General features: G+C 31.5%; 1 non-coding gene and 1 pseudogene across 1 annotated transcript; both read left to right on the forward strand.

Annotated features, from left to right (window-relative positions):
* The first annotated feature begins 1,551 nt into the window (after positions 1–1,551).
* LOC126702626 (endochitinase EP3-like) lies at positions 1,552–15,459 on the forward strand (annotated as a pseudogene).
* On the forward strand, positions 6,774–6,990 carry LOC126704512 (small nucleolar RNA U3). The gene has a single exon (XR_007648219.1). It is a non-coding gene; the product is annotated as a small nucleolar RNA U3 (small nucleolar RNA).
* Positions 15,460–22,920: the final 7,461 nt, after the last annotated feature.

Raw genomic sequence — 22,920 nt, forward strand, 5'->3', positions numbered from 1 at the left:
TAATTGGGAAAGGAAAATGTTATGTTCATAACATTTTTACAATAAATCTTACATGATAGGAAAATTTTTTTTTAGTGATGAGTTTAAATTAAAACTAACAACAACCTGCCACTTAGAAGAATTTATTGTGAAAATGTTGTGGACGTAGCATTGAGAAAATATTGTCAATTACAAATAAATTAAGTTTTTGGGGTTCCAAATTCCATTATTATTTTTTTATTATTAAATTTTAGAGGGCAATATCCGAATTCCACCTTTTCTCTCTCCAAACAAATCTAGATTCTATTTTATTTTATTTTTTTCTTCCAAAGCAAATTCTGATGTTAAACATTTGGATCTCTCTCTCATACAAATTAATTTAGGTGGAAATATTATTTAGGCAAAAATGCAAAACTCGCCATCTATGTTTCACCAAAATTCATTTTAGTCCTTTAACTTTATTTTTGTTCATTTCATTCATTTAACTTTCAAGGTTTTTTTTTTTTTTTTTTTTTTTTTTTTGAGAATCAACTTTCAAGTTTATTCAATTAAGGTTTTTCCATCAATTTTTTTTATTTGTGATTAATTTTTCAACTTTTTAAAATTTTCTTAAAGTTTTTTAAATTAAAAAAATTAAATTAATGATTGAAGAATATTTTTTATTTTTTATTTCAAAAAATTTTAACATAAATTGATGGAAAGTTCTTAATTGAATAAATATGAAACTTAGAGGTTTGAAATGAACGAAAACAAAGATAGAAGATTGAAATGAATTCTAAGAAAACTTAGAGAGTGCATTTTGCATGTTAGCCAAATAATTATATACATATATGAACTAAGTTTTTGTTTTTCCTTCATAGTTTAATTTCGTTAATGCTTGCAAAATTGGGTTGTGTAGCTTGTGCCGTACCCGTGAATCTATTGGGGTTCCACAAAGAACTTTTTAGGGTTCCACAAAGAACTTCACCTCTCTTTATCTGGCCGGTTCAATACAATTTGAAATGTAGAGATGAAAATTTTAAATGGACCCAAGTGGCATAGTCCTAAGGTTGGTCCTCTCTCATTAATGCTTGCAAAATTGGGTTGTGTAGCTTGTGCCGTACCCTTGAATCTATTGGGGTTCCACAAAGAACTTTTTAGGGTTCCACAAAGAACTTCACCTCTCTTTCTCTGGCTGGTTCAATACAATTTGAAATGTAGAGATGAAAATTTTAAATGGACCCAAGTGACATAGTCCTAAGGTTGATCCTCTCTCTCTTATTGTTAATAGGGAAAATATAACATGCAGTTGCCACTACGCGAAGGCGCACCACCGAATTGACCGTGGAAAATTTTGATCAATATACGCGCAAAACTCCCTTTATGACAATAACAGAAACCAAATATCATTACTGACCAATGACCATACACGAAGTCCACACACACCCACACATACAAAAAATAAGGATAGAAGTCCCACTCAAATACGTACCAAACACGCCCATCTAGAACTTCATGTTCAAATTTAAAGTCAAACAACTTGCTTTAAATACATTAATTTGTAACTCTAACTTGCACTATAAATACCACAACCCCCAACTCTAATTTCCTCATCATCCATTTCTCTCTTCCAAAAATGGCAGCCCTTATCACCAAAAAAAACCTACTAACCCTTCTTTTATTGGGACTCCTAGCTGGGTCCTTGCCAAGTTACACGAAGGCACAAAATTGTGGTTGTGCTTCAGACCAATGTTGTAGCCAATGGGGCTATTGTGGCACTAGCGATGACTATTGTGGCACAGGGTGTCAACAAGGTCCTTGCAATGCTTCACCACCACCTAATGATGTTTCAGTGGCTGATATTGTGACACAAGAATTCTTCAATGGGATAATTGATCAGGCTGATGCTAGTTGTGCTGGAAAGAACTTCTATACCCGAGCAGCTTTTCTTGAAGCTCTCACTGCATTTGATAACTTTGGTAGGATTGGATCAGTTGATGATTCTAAACGTGAGATTGCAGCTTTCTTTGGCAATGTTGCACATGAAACTGGACGTAAGATCTTGCTCTGCTTTCTCTTACTTTTATAATCACGTACATTAAATACCAATGAATATTAGAATACATGCATAAACCAAAAGCTAATATTATATGGGTAAAACTTGGGTGTTGTACTTAAGATTTTCAATTGAATTCAACTATATAATTACCCTGACTAATACAACACAAATAATATTATTTTCTTGTTGCAGTTTTTTGCTACATAGAGGAGATAGATGGTGCCTCTAAGGACTACTGTGATGAGACCAACACACAATATCCATGCAACCCCAACAAGGGTTACTATGGTCGTGGACCAATCCAACTATCATGGAATTTCAATTACGGACCAGCAGGAAACAGCATTGGGTTCGATGGATTGAACTCTCCTGAAACCGTTGCAAATGATCCAATTATTGCGTTTAAGACTGGCTTGTGGTATTGGATGAGGTCTGTTAGGCCAGTCGTAAGTCAAGGGTTCGGAGCAACGATTCGAGCCATTAATGGTGCCCTTGAATGTGATGGTGGAAACCCTGCAACAGTTCAAAAACGTGTTGAGTATTACACAGAATATTGTAACCAACTTGGTGTTTCTCCTGGTGATAATCTCACATGCTAGTTTAATACAGTTGACTAGCAATTTTTTTTTTCCTTTTCAAAATAACCCTGTTTTGATTTGCTCATATAGTTCTTGATGTTTCTATGAATCATTGTTTGGATTTGAATCATTTGATGTATGGCCCAACAGGAAATAAAAAGTACAAATTAAGTATAAATGTTCCAAATTTTTCTCAAATGCCTGTGTTTTCCTTTCATTTCTAGAGTGATCACTCTTGGCTCCTAAGACTATATATATATACACAAATTATGGAATTGTCATTTTGTTGTTTAAAGAAGTCAGCTATTAAACCTCTCTATGTATATTTTCTTTGGTTAGAAAAGGACATGCATTAGCTACAAAGAAGCACAACTTGAGTAAAGCTTATCTAATACATGCCCATAATGTCAAAGTTCAAAAGAAAAAGAACGTCATAGGGAAGGTTTTTCAAACTCATAAACAAAAAAGAAAAAATCATGCTGAAGATTAATTCCTCACCTTGCTAGTGCACTTGCAAATTTGTTGGTGATGATGTTGAAAATCGTTAGTAAGCTGCGCAACATTCATGTGCTCGAAACAAGACTTGCAAAACAACAACAAAGAGAAACCCTAGGAGAGTACCGGTATGGTATCGACTAAAGACCCTCCGAAGGTCAAATTAGGAAACCTTTCTACAACTCTAGAATGTCAAAGCTGGTGTGAATTATACGTACCTTGTTTCCTAAGGGTTTTGGGGTTTTTATAGTAGTGTAGAACCGACCTCCGTTTCTTGCATAGGAAGGTGTTTCCTTACGGAGAAGATCATCATTGATGGACGTGTATTACAGAATCCTTCTCATGCTAGGATTCTATCCATATTAGGATTCTATCGACTAGGGATAGCCGTGGGACGCAAGTTGGTTCCATTTATGACTCCTTGGAAATCACTTAATTCACGTAGAAGCCACATGACCTTTGAGATCCGTCCACCTTGCGCCCGTGAATATTGGATATGTCCACCTCTGAGATCCATCTACTGTTAGTTCGTTGATCTAACATCGTCAGCCTCACTTGGATGGATCCGTCATCTAATTTAGCCCTCTTCAGTTGGCCACCCTGAAATAGTGCTTAACTCTTACTTGAGGATGTAAAATTATCATTTCTTGCAATCAACCAAAAGAGAAGAGAGTATAATTAATGTTATGTTAGTGTAGGTAGAACTTGAAACCAACTGAATAACTACCTTTTTTTTTTTTTTTTTTTTTTTTTTTTTTTTTTTTTGGAGAAAGAATTGAATAACTACTTTAATATCTATTTCAACTTCCACTGTTAAAATCTATAACTGGTTACTCAAATGGAGTCTATCTCTAAGAGCTCACAATCACAACTTCGCAGCACGGCAGCATCACTAGTAGCTAGCTATACCAATAGCTCTAGAAAAATCACTCACCCAAATCCCCTTGTGAATTCTTATAACTCAATTACACAAGGAAAAGTTGATTGAAACCAATGCTATATATTCCTGTGTAGCCACAAACTCCAAATACCCACAGGAAACAGCATACTCCCCGGGATTTGAATAGATTAGTGTACACACAATTTTCGTAAAAGATAAATAACACAATCACGAAATAGTGTAACAAATTATCAATTTATATTGATTTGTATATATGTGAGTACAATCCTCTATGTGACTCTTTACAAATGAAAGAATACAATAAACTCTAATTCGATCTCTAACAAACTTTATGATCTGAAGGGCTGTGAAGTTTGATCTTGAATCATGCCTTAATGTCTCCAAGTTGAATGAGTAGTTGAATGTACTTGATTTGATGTGAGGGCTGTTGGCTTGATCTCAATTTAAATTAAAGGAAAATCCCTACTTTGATTTGAAGAAGTAGGAATGAGCTTAATTTTTTAAGGGAGCAATGGTGTTCTTTTAGACTTAGAGATGACTTTTTATTTTGGCAGAGTGTCAGTAAGGAAACTCAATGGTCCTTAATTTGGAAAATTTAATTTCTCTCAGCATTTATTGAGAGTTAATTACAATTTTTGAATTTAAATTCAATTTTGACTTTAATTTTGGTCTTGTATTTAATAAGAGCATTCCATGTGAGTCTTTTCTTTTAACGTTGTCACGCGGCTTTCTTCATTTGATGTTGTCACGTGGCTTGGACATGTTTCATTTTTTATGTGAGTGGTGGTGACTCAAAGACTTGACATGTGACTTGATTTTATTTGTTGATTGTCCACCGTTGACACATCATCAATTGAAAATTAATTTGATCATGATCAATCAGACAGTTGAGAATGCATCATAAAATTTTGATGTCTACAGTTGGCATAAGAAATTGTTGTAGGAATTAATTCTCAGCCAATCTAAGAGATTAATTTTAGCAGGACTGCCAAGAGACATTCAAAAATCCTTTGCAAGTTGCAATTTCTCAACACATGTATACTCTCCCACAGCCTCCACACAAAGTGGAGGCAATTGGTAAATTATTGTTAAACCGAATAAATTAAGTTTTGGGTAATTTTTGTTGCTACGTACATACACTGAGTGCAACAATTAAAATCGTGATTTAAAATTATGACAATTTCACATTAAAAAAAGGTAATTTGAAGTTATGATTTCAGTTTTGCATGTTTGTAGAGTTTGAAGGAGCAAGTTACACACGTATGTGTGTGTGTGTGGGAGGCGCAAAGGCCCAATTGACTACCAAATGGCCATTAATTAGTCCACTAATGCCCACTTGAATTCTATATTTAAAGAAGAGTTAGCAAGGTACATGAGAGGCCCACAGAGACCCAATTGACTACAAAAGTGCATTGGACTTTATACTAAAAGTAACAATACTCCTTTATTTAATCCTTTTTTGAACCCAATTAATTAGTGTAACAAAAAGACGGGCTAGATGATCAGAAAACAATTCAAGTTGGCCTTGACGACCCATAAAACCAAGTTGGTATAAAACCCACGCTTCTTTGGACTAAAATACCCATATTTGGGCTAAAGGACTGGCAACCTCATTTGGGTTAAATTGCTACTCCTTGGGCTTTCTAACCCTTGACAAAACAACCATTAGGTCCTATAAGAGCCCTTGTTGCACAGAATTGGCTATGAATGGGAAAGCACTCAAATCCATGGTTCTTTATAAGTTAATGGGCTGAAAAGATTAAGCCCATACTTTTACAAGTCAACGGGCTACTAATATCAAATAACCTAAGTTTAAGATGAAAAAAATATCAAACATATGGCATACAAATACAACAATGATGTGCATAAAGTGAGATACAAAAAGTGAGATAGAGAATTTATTTTTCCATATTTCAAAATTGAAGCTTAATTCTTCAATTTTATTTTGAGATTATAACTAAATTTTATTTTCAACACATAATTTGCAAGCATATGTTCTATGTGTAAATTGCAAATCACATCTTTTTATAATTAGAGCAAATCACATCTTTTTACAATGATATTTTCTAATGAAATATTTTATGTCTGTTTGAGAATTACTTATTTTCAGTATCTTCTTTGCATAATGTATTAATGTGAGATAAAAAGCTAATGCTAACTTAATTATTTCCAAAAACTTGAAACTAAAATTATTTAAAATAAAGTTGAGATAAAAAGTAGTGTGAAATCCACAAATAATATATAAAATAAGCAAAAAGCTAGCTTATAATCAAATGCGAAACTCACACTTAATTCAATATCGGATATTACAACACCATTAAAGTTGGATTTAATGTACATAACTACTACTTTAGTTGAGTTATTTTCTTTAGTCTAGTTAATGAGTGACCTATTTTATTTTAGGATTTGGCTTGTGTTTAGTGGTTAGTGGCTATTAAACCTATTAGTATATGGGCATTTGTCCGCATTACAACGTGTACAGTGGCAATGGCCACCGGACACAAGCTCACCTCACCCTCTATTCTATCACAGGAACCTAAGTAATTAAGATTTAAGAGCTGTCCTGGGTAACCAAAAAAAGAAGCTGTCCTTATTGGTCCAGAGAACTTGGGAGGCATTTTTGTCCTTGTCGAGACAGCAAAGAACGAAGTGGGATCGTGTTAAGGGGCAGCTTTGTCAATCAGCAAGTAGTATGGTTCTGTAACCCAGGCGAGCTTGTCCCATATCGACTAGATAGTTAGCAAGACTTCACTTTATAATAATAGTTTCAGGTTGTTTGGTCACGACCTTACTTGAACAGGATCTGTTCTATAGGATCGTACCTCTGTATCCTTGATCACTAAGGAGACAGGACCTAAACCCGGTGGATGAATCATGGCCATGCGATCAGAGCGTGATTAACGGTCGTTGAAGTCTCTGATTGAGGCATCAATCTGTAGATGATCGTTCTCAACTTGGGCTTGCCCGGTTGGGATGGTCGCATGGCTGTCTGACGGGCCCTAATTCTTTTTGATAAAAATTCCCAACTGATATATATATATATATATATATATTTTTTTTTTGGTTAATGGGTTGTTCTTATTTTCCATGTCTACGAGGTGTTTGATAAAATTCCCAACTGATATTTTGTTCATATTCCGTGTTCTGATGTTCACAAGGTCTTTGATAAAATTTTTAAGTGATTTTAGCAAAGAGGGTGATGCTATGGTTGTCGGCGTAATACATTATACATGTGATTTTTATTTGTTAGAGATGGGATAATGTCCTAACAAGTAACAACTAGGAACATTTGGTTCTGACCATGCTATGTGGTTACATCTTCAACTTATATAAATGCAGTCCTTTAAAGAAAATATTTTGATGATATAAATGAGGTATGGGAAAAAAAAAAAAAAAAGAAAAAAAAAATGAAGTACTTATGGTTTTTAGATCAGTATTATCATAGTTGAATTTTGGTTGCAATTATATTGAGTTCTCATAACCATAATAACATGATCTAGCCAGCTGAACAACCACTTTGCTGATCATACCATCTCAGATCACACACTGACACACCCATTCCTGCCTCCTTAGCTCTAGCACAACCACAAATAATATGGGCAATAGTTTCTGTTTCTTTGCCACACTCCTTACATAAATCATCATGGAGATGAATGTCGTCTATGGAACAAGGGCACAACAACATTTGTTTCATATTAGGATTTTGCTAATGTGTGCCCTAAGGGCATGCAATAACTAACCATTTTTGGAAAAAAAAATTTCGGGATTTGAAAAAGTATCAACAGTTTTTTCAATTTCCGAAAAAATGTTTCAAAAAATAGATAACTTAATATATGCCCCTAGAGCACACATTAACAAGACCTTTCATATTATGGTGTTGGAAGGAGACATGTCACACATGCATATGGTGACTACGTCGTGTGCTTGATCACATTATGGGGTGTGGGAAGAATTAAGCTTCAATTTTTTGCCTCCACATTAAAATATTACTGTTGAAATTTATTTTGAAAAATCTTGGACCAGACTAGTATTAACCTAAACATTAGGGGTATTAATTGTATTTTATCTTTTTCTTCCCCCTAATGTAAGTATTGAGAATTCTTTAAACACTTGACTATGTCCTTGACCTTAAGTGTGTAGTATCTTCATCTCATATATACCAAGTAATTACGATGAAAAATTTCTTAAAGGTGACTACAAGATTAGGAGCAAAATAGAATCCAATTCTATCATTGACAAGTCAAAATTATCCACAGACACGCATTTACATTCTATTTAAAAATCTTCATTTCAAGATGAGAGTTTTATTTATTTATTGATGGGGTAGGGGGGACTTCCTTTTCATCTTGCTGCTGGAATACTTGTGTTATGTAAGGTTTAAAAGGAAATAAAGATTTTATTTTTATTTTTACAAAAAGGAAATAAAGAATTTGTATTAAAGTTTAGACATATTATTAATATAAAAAAGATAAAAATAACCAATTCATAGTTACTAACAATCAAAATAAGAGATTAATTCAAATACTTAGTTTAGTCTTTAGACATAAAATTTGATTCCTCAAAATAAATCAATCTAAAAGTATTAAAAGTATAGAAATATATCTGCAAATAGGGCTGTCCAGGGGTTGGTCTGGGTCGGGTTTGTGCCCAACCCGGGATCGACCCGCTGGAATCGGGTGGAGAAAAAAGGCACCTGTCGCCGACTTGCTAGAGTAATCTGGTCGGGTGGTTCAGAACATCAACGAGTGGCGGGCGGGTTGGTCGGATTCGGGACGGCGAGAAAACGGTGGAAAAAACACAGATCCGGTGAAAATCTCATCGGATTTGATGAGATTTTGCTAGATTCAGTCAAAATCTCACCGGATCTAAGGAAAATAGTGCTGGAATCTAGAAAAATATCATTGGAATCTGGTTTTTTTTGCTGGATTTTGGAAATTTTGGCCAGAATATGGAAATCTTTCGGTTGGTTCAGGTTTTTCGGGTTTTAAGGGAGGAAAACCGAAACCCGACCCGTCGGAGTAGTCGGGTCGGTCGATTTCAGGATGGCCAATTTCGGGTCGGATCTGGTTGGTTCTTCGGGTGGGTCGGGTACTCGGATGAATCTAGACAGCCCTACCTGCAAATAAAAGTTTGAGTGTGCTAAAAGGTTTTTTTTTTTTTTTTTTTTTCAAAGTTTGAGTGTATTATTTTTTGGAGTTATCTCATCACTAGTGGTGGAGCTAGGAATCCAATTTGGGAGGCAAGATTAAAGATTAAATTAACTTGAAAAATATTGATACAATATCTAATTTACATGTAAAATGTAATTCATTTTTTCATACCTAGTTTGATTTACTCAATTGCCCTCCATGTTTTTCATATTTTTAAATTGTTGCATGATTTTTTCATTCCCAATAGTGCACAATACCTTGATCCAATTTTCGATTGGAATTCACTTTAGACTTATTATTATGCTCAAGTTTCTACATTATCATAATTATCTACAAGAATATATTTCATATAATTAAAATATTAAAATAAAATATCTAATTCATAATTACAAATAATGCAAGTAAGAGATGAATCTAAATACATAAAATTTATACATTTAATTTGATTCTTTAAAATAAATTGAGAGAATAAATTAATCTATAAAGTTATGAGTATAGTAGTATACTTGCAAAATTATGTACACAACTCATTCTGACTCTCATTCCCATGATTTCTTTAGGAAAAAAAAAACTGCAAAATTCAACTTAGATTTCTCTCTCTCCTTTTTTTAATTTTTTTAAGTATTTAAAATTTAGGTTTATAACAAAAGTCTTATGTTTGAAATTTCAGGAAAGTAAGATATAAGAAAAAAAAAAAAAATAGTCACGACTTTAGGGTTTTAATATGGTATATATAACTACATTTGATAGATTTTTTAGTTTTTATTTATATTATATTTATTTATATATATTTTATTAATATTAATATTTGAATAAAATATGGGATCCAATAAAATGAACTTAAAAAGAAGAAGAAAAAAGGAACTAAGAAAATTGCCGTGACTTATATTGAGAATTGGTGAAAACCTATGGTACCTCACAAAGCTTAGGACTAAGAGTGATATGGGTATCAGTGGGTTTCTTTTTAATTATTATTATTATTATTTGGGTGTGTTAGTTTTAGGCCTATGAGTATCTTTTGTATTTTTCTACTAGGGGGCAAAAGTAAACACTTGAGTAACCTTTCATCATATAGCTTTCAAAGGATTTTTTTTTCCACACTCATACGTATATATCTGTGATTAGAAAATGCATAATGTTTATATTTTGTGATTGGCAAATGCATAAAGTTTATTGAACACGAAAAAAGATTCTGAGCATGTGCATAGCACATCAAATGAGTATAAAATTTAAAAATAAAAATTTCAAAACAATTTATTGGGTTTCTATATGACTTGATATTGGTGGAGAGACTAATGGCAAGGAAGTGGTGGTAGTGGAGGTGAGTGGGGAGGAGGTGAAGTACTAGTGACAGCATAAAATAATGGAGCTGGTGAAAGACAAAGTAATTATTACTATCTCTTTTGAGTTATTTTCTGTTGAAGAAGGTTCTCCACTTATTGATGTTTAAAAACACTCCAAAAGATGAACAATATTATATACACAATATTTTTCTTAACAAATTTTATAATTGTTGAGTTTTCAAATTATTCTCTCATTGAGACTCACTATATTAACATTATTTTATTTTAAACTATTTATAACTCGTCATCTTAACGGTTGTGTAAAATTTTGTGATAAAATTATTACCCTAGAAATATTGTCAAATATAATATAAAATATACCTACCTTAAAGAAGAAGAAGAAGAAGAAGAAGCATCACACGCATCTATGAAATTGGCCTAAAATTAGGCCAAAATGCACATGTTAAGCTATTTAAGAGCAGAATCCACTTCTATCATTGGCCAGCCAAAATTCACCTATAAACGTGGAATTACGTGCTGTTTAAAATTTTTTAACTATAGGTATACTTCTGGCCTCTAAAGTTTGAGTTTATTTTTATTTTAGTTCTTTACATTTCAATTTTTTCCCATGTTTGATTTGTATTCATATTGGCCTGTTATACTTCAAAATTTCCAATTTGGCTTATTATGTTCTATTCAATTTTCTGTTTGGCTTTTTATGTTTCAAGATTTTCATTTTCACTTTCAATTTTAGCCCTTAATGAAACTAAAAATTTTAAAACTTAAGGGGTCAAAACATAAAATTGAATCAAATATGAAGGGATAAACTAAAAATTTTGAAACATTAGGGCGAATATGTAAATGAATCAGACTTTGTAGCCAAGTTGAAAAGTTTGAACAAAAATGGCTAAAATGAAAACAACGCCAACTTTTATGGGTAAAAAATGTACCTTATCAAAAGAAAAATATTTCAAGATAATTTTTTTATTTTTATTTTTATATTTATAAATTTTGTGGGTACTTGTCCCGCCATTAAGTAGTGTTTGTCCGCTTTGGGGAGCCAAGCCCTCACGGATTTGTCACGAAGGGGTGAGAGTCCAAGATCTTCACCATTTTTGGCTTTACACTTTTGTCCCACATCGCCTAAGTAACCCTCTCACTCATGCTTTATATGCCTTGCATATAAAGCATGAGTGAGAGGGTTACTTAGGCGATGTGGGACAAAGGTGTAAAGTCAAAAATGGTGAAGATTCTGGACTCCCATCCCTTCGTGACAAATCCGTGAGGGTTTGGCTTCCAAAAACGGACAAACACTGCTTAATGACAAGGCAAGTACCCACAAATTTTATTTGAAAATTACAATTTATCCCTCATAGTTGGTGCTATCACAATTTAATCATTGAAGTTTTTAATGTGGATTTGACCCTCTAAGCTTTTCAACTTGGCCACAAAAGTGTACTTCATTAAAAAAAATTATTTCAAGATAAGTTTTTTTATTTATTTGAAAATTACAATTTATCCCTTACAGTTTGGTGCTATCACAATTTAATCATTGAAGTTTTTAATGTGGATTTGACCCTCTAAACTTTTGATTAGGATGAAATTGTTAGTGTCCCATCCAAACTGACAGTTTTAATGGGAAAAACAATTAACCCCATTGTGATTTGATTCCATCAAAATTTGGTCCTGCAAGTCTTCTTAAATATTGGTATATATATATATATATATTTTTTTTTTTTTTTGGTGAAAATTTTTGGTATATTTTGACTCCCTTAGTTTTGTCATATAAATAGCATGAATTTTAACTACATTTAAATCACATGCTTCCATAATATTAATATAAACCTCTTTAGTAAAACTTTTTTTTTAAAAAATTTTTATTTTATTTTTTTATTTTTACTTTGTATTTAGATAGTTAGGGATACAAGAGTGCGTGCTTGATTTTTTATTTATTTATTTTTCAATTAGAAGAAAATATACTATGATTTTTCTATATATAAAATTGAGACATTTTTTAATTTGTCATGCATAAACGAATTTGTTTTAATAAAAAATTTAATAATAATAATATTATTATGTATTTCTCATATAAAAGTGACATTTGTAATTTGTTTGATCTAAATTTAATTTATTTGTATATATTTTATGTTTTCTATAAATATTAGTATATTATAATATGCAATCCTTAATTTAGTTAAAAAGCACTTGATTTAAAATATTTAAAGAATTCTAATTATGATTAGTATAATTTAAAAGAGTTTTTTTTTTTTTTTTTAGAATACTAAGTATTTTTAACACACACACGGAGAGAGGAGAGAAGGTCTTGAAGAAACTGACAGTGGTGTATATCCAAAAGGGCTTAACTCTTTAACTTACACTCATTTTTCAATACGGGATTAGCTTACTGTTTTTTCTTTTGAGAATACTAAGTATATTTAACAAACACACACAGGAAGAGAAAAGAAGGTCTTCAAGAAAAAAGAAATATATTTTTTGAACCATATAATATGGACATGATGAAAATTTCTTATATACATGAAAATAATATAATTAGAAATTAATGTCAAAGGCTTACTTTAAGTGTGTTTGTGTGTGTATATATATATATATGAATTGAAAATTAATAGTATATTTAGCTTGTCTTTTCTTTAAAAAAATTTCTAATTCCGCATTTAGCAGAAGCCTAATGATTTTCTTTTAATATAAAATTTAAAGGGTCAATTATAACAATTAAAAATTAATTGTATAAAGTGTAGTTGGGTCATTAACTTCAAATGGCAAATACAATTCAAACAAAGCTATTGTATACAGGTAGTAGTCTCACTTTTTGCACTGTAGATACCATACTCTCAATCTTACTTTCTCGTCAAATACTTTCTCCTTTCATAATTCCCTCTCCCTCAATGGCAACCTGTTATATGAGAAAAAAAATCTGATAACCCCTTTTCTAGCTGGAGTCCTTATTGGAGCTTTGTCCCGAAATGTAATGGCTCAAGAGTGTGGCTGTGACTCTGCCTGTGTTGTAGCCAATATGGCTATTGTGGCACCAGTGACGCTTACTGTGGGGCTTGATGCCAAGAGGGCCCCTGTTATACTACTAATGGTGTTTCGGTACCTGATATTGTGACTGACGAATTCTTTAATGGGATTCTTGACCAAGCAGACCCAAATTGTGCAGGAAAATACTTCTACTCGCGAGAGGCCTTTCTTGAAGCTCTTAACTCGTATTCTGAGTTTGGTGGAGACAACTTAGTTGATGATTCCACGCATGAAATTGCAGCATTCTTTGCTAATGTTGCACATGAGATTGGACGTATGATTTCTCTCTCACATAAATAGATAACTAATAATTATACAATACTTTGGGATTACAATAATAACGTATTTCCTGATTCCATTATCTCACATAAAAGTCGATATCACTCCATTAAATTTATGATAGACACATTATTTATCTGAGGGGAAGGAATGCACCATTATTAGTTATGCTTTCAAAGTATTATATAATTTTCTCATAATATATTTATGCCATGTGCATATACACATACATACCAAATATCTGTAATCTATACAAATTAATGCTAATTATATTGAACCAGACCAATGTTTATTTAATTTTTTTACAAATTGTAATTTCTACTCTCTAGTATGTATTTTCATATAATATGTTTAATAAATATTTTTTTCAAGAGTCTTCTAACTCAACTGACATCTTCTAATGTTTTCAGCAGAGATGTTCAGGGTTTAAAACGCTCATAAAAACTATAGTGAATTATTGCAAATTAAAATTTATAGTTGTTCAACTATTTGACCAAATTTTTCGACCCTAAAAAAATTGTGTCGAATTGAATGACATATGGTGATTTTCAACGATATCAAGAAACTGATCAAAATGGCTTTTTGAAAAACCGTTTAGTTAATATTCTATTTGGTTACAAGTTCTAAGAGTGATGAAAATCACAGAAATCACTTCGACTCACCATCCATCCTTCCACCTCTTTGTCCTATCCCATTTATTTTCCACTCCAAATATTTCCCGTCCCCTCGATCCCTTTGCCCTTTTGCCCATTCAAATAGGTGAAAAAAAGAGCCCCATAATTTGAGCTTGTCAACGACAATCCACTTCTGTCAATCTATCAAGAAAATTTACCCCATGGAATTGATGATCAAATCCCTAGTCATACACACGAAGATTCACCGCTGATCGAATCCCATTGCTTCATGCTAGTGTTGTTTAAAATTATGTTAGTTTTCTAGATCGGGTTGATATGGTCGAAAAACATCCCAACACTGACCTGATCGACCATTGTACACCCCTATTAAAATTCTCTCCTAACTGAATGAAGAGGCTCACTTTTGAGCTTGTATTTTAATTTCTAATCATTACTATATAGCCTTAATCCTCTGATACCATGTTAAATAGTTGCTTCTCAAAAGCTCAAATTAATAAAAAAAATGATGAATTTAATTAATTGATAAACCATTGTTTTAATAAATACTAAAATTTCCCTCAAAGATTACAAATGTAACAATTCGATATTCAAATAGAAATAACGAGATATATACATGTTTATTCCTTTGTCAAAGAGTGAGTGTCTATGTTTTTTGTGCAGAACTTTGCTATATAGAGGAGATCAATGGTGCCTTACAAGACTACTGTGATTGGAGCAACACACAGTATCCTTGCAACCCTAATGAAAAATACTATGGCCGTGGACCACTTCAGCCAAGTTGGAATTATAATATTTATAGAGCGGCAGGTAATGACATTGGATTCGATGGAATAAACCAACCTGATACGGTGTCCACAGATCCAGTTATTTCATTCAAGACTGCATTGTGGTTTTGGATGAACAATGTTCACCCAGTCTTAGGCCAAGGGTTTGGGGCAACGATTAATGCCATCAATGGTGACATTGAATGTCGTGAAAATTTTGACTCTGTCCAACACCGAGTTGATTATTACACCGCATATTGTAACCAATTTGGTGTTGATCCGGGTGATAATCTCACATGCTAGAACAGCATATTGGTTCACTAGCACCATGTTGTTAACCGGTATTAGACTTTTAGATCCTCCTACTTATTTGTGTAAACAATAAAAATTTACTACCTTTGTGAGTTTGGGGGGACTTCCTTTCATCTTGCGTCTGTAATAGTACTTGTATTATATATGGCCTAAAATGAAATAAAGTGTAATATGTGTATATATACAATATCGTTTTATTGCATACTTTTTACTAGTTTTAGGTAACCTATTTTGGTTCATTGAATTTACTCAAATTTGTTCAAAAGGCTAGTTTAGGGAGTCTCTGTTTCTAAGGTTAGTTTTCTATAAACTTCTTTCATATAAACTCAATCAAAGAGTTTTTATTTATTTATTTTATTTTTTATTTATTTCATTTTCTTGAGCATATACTCTATCAAAGAGTAAGTTACTGTTTATAAAAGTTAGTTACTGACATTAATGTGATATGACTTTAACAAAATAATTACCCACATATGACATAACTATTCATAATTAGAATTAAATCCAAATATAGGCCGAATAAACCTGCATATAAAAGCCCATTATATTGTCCAGCTCATGTGCTAGCTTTAGTATTTGCGGTCAATCTAACATTACTAAATTTTCTTGAAGCAAGATTCTTGAAGCAACATTACTAAATTTATATGAATGTTTTTGCTTGGGACATAGTCTTACCTTTTTTATTTTATTTTATTTGTAATTTTTTAAGAATAATTTTTATTTATAATATTTGTTTTTGATAATTATTTTTTATTATCAAATTAAGATACTAATCGGTTTTTGGACATAATTGACATACAATTTACTTTCATTAGCAAGGTGAGGTTGGGTTGCCACATAGGCGTGGCTTTTGGATTGAGCACCCTTTGGACAAGATTTGGCCTAAAAGATCACTTGGGGTCCATCAAAATTGGGCTTTTAGGAAGCCCTTAAACGACATTGGGTTGGGCCTCCTAGATCCCTTTTTATCCTCCCCATTTAGTTTAATCTCTCTCTCTCTCTCTCTCTCTCTCTCTCTCTCTCTCTCTATATATATATATATATATAAAATCGAAACTTCTGATGCTCCCACAAATTTCCACATCATCACTATTTTCTTTTTCTTTTTATTTTAAATTCTTTTTATTTTCGTTCCCCCACTATATAGAGTTTTGGTCGTGGTGATGTCCTTACTCCAAGGACACTTTGGAGGTAGTTTAAACATAGTATAATTCTAATTATTAGGCCATTGCACAGCCAAAAAACAAACTTTGCTATTCGTTCCCCCACTATATAGAGTTTTGGTCTTGGTGATGTCCTTACTCCGAGGACACTTTGGAGGTAGTTTAAACATAGTATAATTCTAATTATTAGGCCATTGCATAGCCAAAAAAAAAAAAAAAAAAAAAAAAAAAAAAAAAAAAAAAAAAAAAAATTTGCTATATGTGTTTCAATCCATAAACATAACAATTTGTCTGCCTATTTTTTTGATAGGTCGTCTGCCTAAATTTGTATCTACATTAGCTAATATTTTGTTTGGAGGGGGCGTAAAAAAAATTATTGATATTGTTTGTTATAATTAGAATTCTACAATACAAACCAACACTCTTCTAATCTGTGGTTTAAAAAAATAATAAAAAATATGAGAGAGAATTCTATTATAGTTGTATTACGTACAAAGCCAGTTTTGTTATAGTAGTATTGTTGGCTCAGTTTTGTGAAAGTATTTGGTTATGATTTTTTTATTACGCATCTATGTAGATTTGAATTTTGATTTAAATTATGAAATATGTTATTAATAACTCTTTTCATTTGTTTGATGGTTCTTCATATTTTTCTGTTTTTGTTTTCCTTTTGATTTTGCAGGTTTCCTAGGAACACAACCTAGCAAGTAAGAGAATTAGTAATGTTTTAATCTAATTTTTCTTTTAGGTACAATGATATTTTATAATATTCCTCACTTAATGTCACATATAATTTGGTATATAGAGAGTAGATAATTGAAGGTTCTCTACAACCATCAAAATCTAAACCTTCCAAAGGTGGTGTTTTACAAATATTAGAATCTAAATCTACAGCTACAAAGAACTTGGTATGTGTTTTTTTTTTTTTTTTTTTTTTTTTTCATATGAGTTTGTCTAATTCTATGTTTTTTAATTCTTTAGTTTGATTTCAAAAATATGTGCATGTTTATGATTCGTTTTTGTGGTAATAAGTTTCTATAGTTTAAAGGGTATGTTTTTGTTTGCTTTTTATGTCAGAACATCCTCCTTCCTCCATTGTAAGTATTGAATTTAAAACAAAAAATCTTTTAAACTAAAATTTTTACTTGTCAATTTTTATGTAGAATGTATTCATGAACTTTGAGGTTTGTAAGATTTTATAGTTTTTGTGCAAGTATTTGGTTAGGAATATAATTATGTGCTCTCTACTGTGTGAGCTAATGATAAGTTTGTTAGAGAAGCTTAAAATGTAATATCAACTTTCTCATTATTTTTATTTTTTTATGAGAGTAGACCACAAATAGAGAAGTTCTATTCTATTCAAAATTTACTATCAACTTTCTTCTTCTTTTCTTTCAATCTATAAACGTCTCACACAACTTTCATCCGCCAACTTTGTATTAGCTAAAATCATATTACATGTTTATATCTATTTCAGTGCAGAGATTTGTATGTAATGTTTCTTATTGGCAGATTTATGGACACTGAGAACATGCTCTATTAGCTTGAATTCACACATCTATAACAAAAACTACTCGAAGAAGATATAAACCCGTGCATCGCACGGGTTAGCAACTAGTTTAATTTATTTTTGTTTATAGCTTCTTCTCCTATTAATTGAGGAATGTACACATTGCACGTCTTGATATTAGGTCTTAAAGGATATAAATTGTGAATTACCGGTTGTTATGAGTTACCTCAATTTGTCCTTTTCTTTCTTTACTTTCTTTTCCCTTCACTTTTTTCCTTTCATGAAATTTTTATGACCCCGAAAATGAACGGCTCATTTGGTAATGTTGTTCTAGTAACATTGTTTGTATTTTTTGGAAATATGTGTGGATGAAAAAATGCGCGAAAATACGTGTAATGTTGTTTAAAAACTAAAAACTGTTGTTTAAATGCATGTACCAAACGGGCTTGAAAAGTCTTAGATATCCCTTTTATTTTTCAACCACAACCTGGCTGTACTTTATTTATTTATTTTGAGAAAGTTCTTTATTTCTTTATTATTTAAACATAATATAGTAGTAAATAATAGTAAAACTAATATCAACTATCTAGAATAAATAATAGTAGCACTAGTCATGATTTGGTTCCTTTTCTTTCTTTCTTTCTTTATTTATACGTATTTTAGGACTTTACGTCATTGACAAGTAGTTTTTAAAGTCAGGATGGCCAAAATACAAGGTCTTGCCCCGCAATCTTATTGTTCTTAAGTTGCAAAAAAAAAAAAAAAAAAAAAAAAAAAAAAAAAAATGTGGTTGTGTGTGAAGTAAAAAAGTGAATGGAAAAATAAAAAAGAAAGAATAATACTTTTTATTATTTTATTAGGTAGTTTATATTATTTTATTGAGCTGTATGTAAAAATAAAAACTGGAATATAGGGTGAATTGTAAAATGAATTAGTATAATAGATAAATTAGTGTTTGAAGACGCAAAATATGTTTTTTTTTTTGGCATCTCCAGATGCTAAAGCTCTTAGTATAGAAGCAGGAATAGGGACTTTTGAGAATTGAAATGCGGAAATTCTTTAGTATGGTTGCATGACTTTTTGGGTATGAGAGAGAGTAATAGAGGGATGTAGATTACTTGATGAAGAAGGCCATGACTTTATGGAAAACCTTTGAAAGAGGCATTATTTGGGGTTGATGAACTAAAAATCTCCTGGAGATAGCCTTAGGACTCATTGGCTATGCATGGTTTTTTTATTTTTATTTTTATTTTAGCTATAATGTGGTTATTTATAATTAACTTTTATAATTATTTCAAAATTCGAATTAAATCAATCAATTAATAAAATTAGAAGAGGAATCATTTGTTGTTGTAAAATTTTGAGGAATTTAAATGTGTATATGATGTTGCATTTTATTTATATCATGTAAAATCATTTATCTCCCTTATCCTTACTAGCTTGCTCCAAGAAAGGGTAGAGGGGAATTTTTGAATTCTAAATATATCCATTGGAAATATTAGAGATATCAATCAATTGAGTTATAATGTTCTTGATGTGAGTCTTGTTTAATAATTTATAAAAGAATGCATATGAATATAAACTAACTTAAATAGTACTCAAATAAGATAGTGGATGGTAGCTTCTAAAATAGTTTCACGTTAATTTATGGTGCAATGCATATAAAAATTTAATTGAATTTGATTTTTCCTTCTTGTTTATTAATAAACAAGAGGGAAGGAAAAATCATAATTGACACTAATCCATTTTTGGACATAATTGGGAAGGAAAAATCATAATTGACACTAATCCATTTTTGGACATAATTGATATACAATTTACTTTTATCAGCAAGGTGAGGTTGGATTGCCGCAAGGTGTGGCTTTTGGATTGAGCACCCTTCGGACCAGGTCTGGCCTAGAAGATTGCTTGGGGTCCATCAGAACTGGGCTTTGAGGAAGCCCTTAAACAAAATTGGGGTGGGTCTCCTAGATTCCTTTTTATATCTCTCTCCCAACCCCCCCTCTCCCCAAAAAAAAGTATCCTCTCCATTTAATTTAATTTAATTTATTTCAAATTTTTTTTATAGCTTCCTCTCCATTTAATTAGGGAATGTACACATTGCACGCCTTGATATTAGGTCTTAAAGGATATAAATTGTGAATTACCCTTATGAGTTGCCATAATTTGTCATTTTCTTTCTTTACTTTCATTTCCCTTCACATTTTTACATTCCATGAAATTTTTATTGACCGGAAAATCAAAAATCTCTGGTAGGACCCCTTTTACTTTTCAACCACAACCTGGCTGCTTTTTATTTCTTTATTATTTAATAAATAATATACTAGTAAATAGCAATGCTATTATCAACAATCTAGAACAAATAATAGTAGTACCAGTCATGATTTGGTTCTTTTTCTTTCTTACTTTCTTTATAACTATTCTAGGACTTACGTCGTTGAAAACTAGTTTAAAGTCAAGAGGCCTCCTGACTTTAAAAATTTAAGGTCTTGCCGCCGCGTGAATTACGTGGGTTAATGCATGTTACCAAAATGTACTATAAGTTACAAAGCAAAAATTTAGTCGTTGATAGATGTTTTTTATTTATTTATTTTATTATTTTATATATTTTTTATAAATTTATAAAAGAAAAAGCTTGCAACTTTATTAAGAAGAAGATAAATTCAGTATATCATGCGCAACAATTGACTCATTTAGCAGATGATTTTCCTCTAGCTTGCAACTTTATTAAGAAAAAAATAAATTTAGTACATTATGAGTAATCATAAGGAAAATTATTGAATATTTTAGGAGTACTATAAATGCGTACTGACATGAATTGTGTGACCCATCATAAATTTAATTAGTGAGATCCATAATTATCTGAGAGAGGAGAATACATATTTATGATAATCCAAGAGTACTCAATAATTACCTTATGAGTAATAGTTGACTCAATTAGTAGAGCATTTTCCTTTATCTAAGTTACATAATTATCACTATTTACTATTTTCTTGGCTTGTATTTGCAAGATATGTGCTGGTCCGTTCCCTTGACACTTCACATTGTACACTTGAGCTAAACGAAAATCTTCAGACGTTTAAGTTTACTACATGCACTAGTAATTCAAAACTGATATTCCATTAGGAGTGTTATGTTAGTCCAAATTCGGGCCAATGTTGGGAAATTTGAAATGACAACCTGCTCATCCCTTCAAGATATTTGTCACCATTGAAACTTTTTTATATTACAATTGTTTTGTGTGTTTTGTCTTACTATAGGTACAAAATTAAATATGTTATATGTTAGTATTTTTTCAGAATTATATTATTTGCGCAAAGTCTTTTTTTTGTGTGTGTAGGTTGTGTGTGAAGAGAAAAAGTGAGTGAGGAAAAAGAGAGAATTATACTTTTTATTATTTTATTAGGTAGTTTATATTATTTTATTGGATTGTATGTAAAAATAAAAATTGAGATGTAGAGTAAATTGTAAAATGAGTTGGTAGAATAGATAAAGTAGTGTTTAAAGATGCAAAATAAGTTTTTTTTTTTTTTTTTTTTTGGCATCTCCGAATGCTAATGTCCTTAGTATAGAAGCAAGAATAGGGACTTTTGAGAATTGAAATGTGAAAATTCTTCGGTATGGTTGCATGACTTTATGGAAAACCTTTGAAAGGGGCATTATTTGCGGTTGATGTAAAAATCTCCTGGTGATAGTCTTAGGACTCATTGGCTATGCATGGCTTTCTTTTTTCTTTTTTTATATCTGAACTATAATGTGGTTATTTATAATTAACTTTTATAATTATTTCAAAATTCGAATTAAATCTATTGATTAATAGAAGTAGGAGAGGAATCATTGTTGCTGTTAATTTTGAGGAATTTAAATGTGCATATGATGTTGCATTTTATTTATATCTTGTAAAATCATTATCCCCTTATCCTTACTAGCTTGTTCCAACAAAGGGTAGAGGAGGATTTTTGAATCCTAAATATCTCCATTGGAAATATTAGAGATGTGAATCAATTGAGTTATGATGTTCTTGACGTGAGTCTTGTTTAATACTTTATGAAAGAATGCATATGAATATAAACTAACTTAAATAGTACTCAATAACATAGTGGATGGAGGTTTCTAAAATAGTTTCACATTAATTTATGGTGTAATGCATATAAAAATTTAACTGAATATGATTTTTCCATCTTGTGTATCATTATTATTATTATTATTATTTGTCTAAGCATGAATTTTATAATTATGGTAGTTATAGGCATTTATTAAGTCTGTGCATCACCAGGGATGTTTCTCTGAAAGGAGTTTAATAGCTTTCTAGATTAAAAGAGTTTAGGTTTGGCAAGTTGTCAAGACTCCAAAGCTAGAAGCCTAGAAAGTTGGACTAATTGGGAGTCAAAGCAGATATGCTTGACCTTGCAAAATCGGATCGCTTCCTTAATTTGGAAGCGCAAATCGTGGCAGAAGATTTATCTAGTTTAATTTATAGAAAAAGCCGCTTACACTGGCTAAATGTGGTGTGATTTTGCCACACACTTCAGCCTTAAGCATACTTAGTTTAATGCTAGTGCTAAACAAATTATTCATTCAATTCATTCATTAAAAAAGAAGATAAATTCTTTTCAAAAAAAAAAAGAAGAAGATAAATTTAACTATGTTTTGGTCCAAGGAAGTTTGCAGGAGTTATCTGCATGAAGGCAATAAGAAACCATCAAAGCAAAAGCCGTTAAATTAACTGATCCAGTTCAACTTAATAAAGATCGACAACTATAATTTTAACAACTTGATACTGGTAATATATAT

This window comes from Quercus robur, chromosome 10, assembly GCF_932294415.1.
Source record: "Quercus robur chromosome 10, dhQueRobu3.1, whole genome shotgun sequence".
In the NCBI taxonomy this organism is placed as follows: domain Eukaryota; kingdom Viridiplantae; phylum Streptophyta; class Magnoliopsida; order Fagales; family Fagaceae; genus Quercus; species Quercus robur.